The sequence below is a fragment of the Leptonychotes weddellii genome, chromosome 4 (genome assembly GCF_054177405.1).
Source record: "Leptonychotes weddellii isolate Sample4059 chromosome 4, ASM5417740v2, whole genome shotgun sequence".
NCBI classification, from domain to species: Eukaryota; Metazoa; Chordata; class Mammalia; order Carnivora; family Phocidae; genus Leptonychotes; species Leptonychotes weddellii.
The window spans coordinates 115185359-115191234 of record NC_138372.1 but is presented as its reverse complement, the minus strand read 5'-3'; the positions used below and the strand labels follow the sequence as shown (position 1 = coordinate 115191234).

Sequence of the window (5876 nt, the reverse complement as noted above, 5' to 3'; positions counted from 1 at the left end):
GTGCACCCCAATGTTTATAGCAGCAATGTCCACAATAGCCAAACTGTGGAAAGAGCCAAGATGTCCATCGACAGATGAATGGATAAAGAAGAAGTGGTATATATATACGATGGAATATTATGCAGCCATCAAATGGAATGAAATCTTGCCATTTGCAATGACGTGGGTGGAACTGGAGAGTGTTATGCTGAGCGAAATAAGTCAATCAGAGAAAGACATGTATCATATGACCTCACTGATATGAGGAATTCTTAATCTCAGGAAACAAACTGAGGGTTGTTGGAGTGGTGGGGGGTGGGAGGCATGGGGTGGCTGGGTGATAGACATTGGGGAGGGTATGTGCTGTGAAGTGTGCAAGACTGTTGAATCACAGATCTGTACTTCTGAAGCAAATAATACATTATATGTTTAAAAAAAAAAAGAAGAAGAAGATAGCAGCAGGGGAAGAATGAAGCGGGGGAATCGGAGGGGGAGATGAACCATGAGAGACGATGGACTCTGAAAAACAAACAGGGTCCTGGCGGGGGGGGGATGGGTTAGCCTGGTGGTGGGTATTAAAGAGGGCACGTTCTGCATGGAGCACTGGGTGTTATATGCAAACAATGAATCATGGAACACTACATCAAAACTAATGATGTAATGTATGGTGATTAACATAATAATAAAAAAAAATAAAATAAATGGGTGCCTGAAAGGCCCTGAATTCCCATAATGAATTAAGAGACTTTCTTACTGGCTTGAGTTGAATGAATCTTCATAATATCAGGTTAGTAGACAGTTGTCAAGAGCAATAGACTGCTATGAACATGGCATGACAGCACAAAGAGTTCCACTGACTCACTCCCAGTCAAACTGGAGAGAATTATGAAAAAGCAAGCAACCAAAGCCTCTGGAAATGGTCCTGTGTGTAAACAGCAAATGAAGAAACATCTATTCAACAAAACCTAAAAAATTTCCTATAAGTGAGAGTCTGTGGTATTTGAATCAAGACCATTTCTTCCACCCCACACCAGCACAGTGAGGCAGACACTCTACTCAAGACTGCTGCAGCTAGGAACACGTGGCTCCCCCTTTCCCCAGTTCTCTCCCAGAGGGAGGAACCTCTTCCTAGAAGCCAGCAAGATTTCAATGTTTCTCATCTTGTCCCCAGCTGCCTATTGCTGGAGATAAGTCCCAGGTAAGTGCAGTCAAGAAGTGGGAGCTCCCTTCTTCCACCGAACTCCCACTTGTGGGACTGAGGCTCGTATAGTGGGGAGTCACCAATAGAGAAACTTGCCATTGTTCATACTTCTAGCTCCAGAGTCCTAGCCCAGAGATTTTGCCTAAGGAAGAAGCAGCCATAAAACAGATAGCTCCTGATCTCTTCGCAAAGAAATTGATTTCATTTGCAATAGAGCTTGGAGAAGTTTAACCGAAGAGCACTCTCAAGAAAGTGGAGGCTGTGATAAAAGGCAATTGGAAGGAGATTTGTGTATGTAATAAAGAAAAGGCCTAGACTGTGGGCTGGTCAGCAGTTTAGAGAACTGGGGAATAAGACAGCTGGGAGGAGCCCTCCTGGGGTCAGAACAAATATCACACTGATCTCAGAAACTATTCTGTCCAAAGAGCCACAGTTTGATTGGATTCATTTGTCGAGGAATTTATGCCCTAGGACATTTTAAAAAAAAAACAGAGCAACCAGGCAGCAATTACCGGAGTTTTAACAGCTGAGTATGGTCAGAGAAAGAGTGGTAAAGGGCCCTACCACTGCTGCTATCATCCCAAAGTGACTGTGGGCACACCTAAAAGCTGTACCTCCCTGAGGAGCAACATCAGATTCTTTACCTTGGTGGGTGGGAGGAGGGTGGGGGAAGCAGGGAATAGATGGCACTAAAATGATACAGCCAATCACTAAACAAACAAGCAAGTAACAATAACAAGCCCCAGAATGAGGGGACCACTGCCCAGAGTTACTAAAATATATTATGTAAATTGTCCATAAAAATTACTGTATCAATAATATTAATAAAAATTAAGAAGCATGCAAAGAGACAGAAAAGTTTGACCCATACTCCAGAAAAAATAAAAGCAGGCAACAGAAACTTCCTGTGAGAGCAACCAGAAGTGTGATTTAACAGAAAAATATTCGAAAGTAGCCATTATAAATATGTTCACAGAAATAAAGAAAACCATGTTTAAAGAAGTAAAGGAAGGTATATGGACACTGTTTTACCAAATAGAAAAATCAAAAAAGAGATAGAAATTGTTTTTAAAAAGAATCAAATGGAAATTCTGGAGTTAAAAAATGCAATAACTGAAATAAAAAAATTTACTAGAAGGGGATCAACAGTAGATTTGAACTGGCAGAAGAAAGAATTGGTAAACTTAAAGATAGATTGATGAATATTATGTAAACTAAAGAACATAGAGGAGAAAGAATGAAGAAAAATAAACAGCCTCAGAGAAATGTAAGACATCATTAAGCACAACAATATACAGATAAAGGCAGTACCAGGAGAGAAGAAAGGAAAGATCTATGACCAAGTGGATTTATCCCAGGAATTCAAGGTTGGTTTAGCATCTAAAAATCAATTAATGTAATATATCATAACAATAGAACAAAAAACAAGTCATCAATAATCATCTCAATCACAAAATCATCTCAAAAGAATTTGAAAAAAAATCCATCACCCCTTCATGATAAAAAAAAGTTAAACAAACCAGGCATGGAAAGGGATTTCTTCAACTTGATAAAGAGCATCTATGAAAACCCACAGCTAACATCATAATTTATAGTAAAAGGCTGAAAGCTCTCCCCCTAAGATGAGGAACAAGACAAAGATGTCTGTTCTCACCACTTCTAATTCAACACTGTACTGGAAGTTTTAGCCAAGAGAATTAAATATGAAAAAAAAATAAAAGACATCCATATTGGAAGGGAATGAGTAAAACCATCTCTACTTGCAGATGATATGCCCTTGTATATAGAAAATCATGGGGCACCTGGGTGGCTCAGTCAGTTAAGCATCTGCCTTTGGCTCAGGTCATGATTTCAGAGTCCTGGCATCGAGCCCCACGTCAGACTCCCTGTTCAGTGGAGAGTCTGCTTCTCCCTTTGCCTCTTCCCACCACTTGCACTCTCTCTCTCTCTCCCTCTCACTCTCTCTCTCAAATAAATAAAATCTTAAAAAAAAAAAAGAAAATCCTAAGGTACCACTAAAAATCTATTACAATTAATAAATGAGTTTAACAAGTTTGTAAGATACAAGATCAATACACAAAAATTAGTTACATTTCTTATACACTGGCAATAAAAAATCTAAAAATGAAATCAAAACAATTTCATTCACAATAGTATCAATAAGAATAAAATACTTAGGAATAAATTTAACAAAAGCAGTGTAAAATTCATACTCTAAAAACTATAAAACCCTGTTGAAAGAAATTAAAGGAGATCTAAATAAATGGAAGACATCCCACATTCATGGACTGAAAGACTTAACACTGTTAAGATAGTATTACTCCCCAAACTAATCTACAGATTCAACATATTCCTTATCAGAATCCCAGCCAACTTCTTTGTATAAATTAACAAGATGATTCTAAAATTTATATAAAATTGCTAAGGACCCAGAGTAGTCAAAACAATCCTGAAAAAGAAGAAAAAAACTAAAAGGACTCACTTCCCAATTTCAAAACTCACTCCCAATTTCAAAGCTTACTACAAAGCAACAGTAATCACCACAGTGTGGTCCTGACACAAGGACAGACATATAGACCAATAGAATAGAGTTGACAATCCAGAAATAACCCCATACTTTTGTGGCCAACTGATTTTCAACAAGGGTGCCAAGACCAGTCAATGCGGAAAGAATAGTCTTTTCAACAAATAGTGCTGGGACAATTGGATGCAAAATAATGAAGTTGGGTTCTTCCCACCATATACAAAAATAAGTTCAAAATGGATTAAAGACCTAAATGTAGGAACAAAAACTATGAAACTCTTGGGAGAAAACATAGGGGCAAATATTCATGACCTTGGATTTGGCAAAAGATTTTCAGATATTATGCCAAAAATATGAATAGTAAAAGAAAAATTGATCAATTATGCTTCATCAAAATTAAAACTTTTGTGCTTCAAAGGACACCATAAAGAAAGTGAAAAAAATAACCCATGGAATGGGAACAAATATTTATAAATCATATATTTGATAAGGGACTTGAATCTAGAATGTATGAAGAACACTCACAAGTCAGTAACAAAAAGATAAATAACCCAACTAAAAACATGAGCAAAGGTTCTGAATAGACATTTCTCCAAAGAAGATATACAAACGGCAAATAATAAGTTTATGAAAAGATGCCTGACATCATTAGTCATCAGGGAAATACAAATCAAAACCATAAGATACCATTTCTTCCCGACTAGGTGGCTAGAATCAAAAACTCAGATAACAAGTGTTGGTGAAGATGTGGAGAAATTGGAACCCCCATACACTATTTATAAGAATATAAAATGGTGCAGCCACTTTGGTGAAGAATGGCAGTTCTTCAAACAATTAAACATAAAGTTACCATATGACTTTGCATTCCACCTATAGGTATATACTCAAGAGAAACGAAAACATGTCTACACAGAAACTTGTGCAAATGGTTATAGCAGCATTATTTCTAATAGCTAAATAGTGGAAACAACCCAAATGTCCATTAATGAACAACCAGATAAACAAAATATTATATATTCATACAATGGAATATTATTTTGCATAGAAAGAAATGAAGTACTAATACATGTGAATACACTAAAGAACATTGAACTGTATACATTTTAATAGGTGAGGTGTATGTGAATTATACCTCAATAAAGTTATTTTTTTTCAAAAGGACAGACTACCACAATAATCTTCATATCCTTGGAAAACGCAAACAAGTTATTTTACCCACAATTTTTTGAAAAGGACTTTTCATCCATAGACTACCACAAAAACACAAATCACTCTCTGGAGGTAATCGATCAATAAGCAACCAATACTTACCAAGCCCTCTCTTAGCACAGTGCTGAACACATAGACAGCCCTCAGAAGTAAACACTGATAGTTTGATTCATTGCCCCCAAAAGGAATCAGGTGCTTTTCCTAGTGCTCTGTGGAATGAAACATATTCTATTCATTTTTCCAGGGAATCAGAAAAAGCAACATACTACGCTGCTATTGCAAACTCTATGCAAAGTCCTCTGAGGGTCACAGAAATATAATCCCTGATCTATGTAAGTTTATAGTCTACTTAGCAAGACATACTACTAGACAAGAAACAAATACTGTAAGTAAAACTAGTGTTTAATCTTAAAGCAACCATAGCTAAGAGATTCTGTGGTCCATAAAAAATTAAGAGAAATAATACTTACCAACAATTATTTAATGAAATCTTACCATTCATATAAATGCATTGTAATAGGCCTGATGGCTTTAAGGTTACTTTGCAGAGCTGGAGTGCTGGCCACGCAGGCTGTCAGGGCCCATTGTCCCAATGCAGTCCCTGCAGTGCACTCCATGGCATCTGGAAGTGGTGTTCCTATTGATGGCAAGCAGTTGAATGGGCTGGAGAGGAAGGTTATGATGGCTGAACAGAAGGGACTGGACCCATACAATATGCTACCCCCAAAGGCAGCTTCAGGCACCAAGGAAGTTCCTAATTTAGTCCCATCTATCACCAAAAAGCAATAGTGGACGGCATCTGTGAAGAGTAAACAGTGCCATCATCACAAAGGGGAGACCTAGCGATGCCCTAGCTGTGGAACCCATTACAAGCTGATGCCCCACCAGCTGGCCCACTGAGCCTTTGCACTAACTTACTCAAAATGTACTGTAAAGTTTCTTCTTTCCAGTAAAGACACTTGG

At 37.7% G+C, this 5876-nt stretch overlaps 1 pseudogene; it reads left to right on the top strand.

Annotated features, from left to right (window-relative positions):
* The first annotated feature begins 4832 nt into the window (after window positions 1–4832).
* LOC115940379 (cytochrome c oxidase subunit 5B, mitochondrial pseudogene) lies at window positions 4833–5813 on the top strand (annotated as a pseudogene).
* The last annotated feature ends 63 nt before the right edge of the window (window positions 5814–5876 follow it).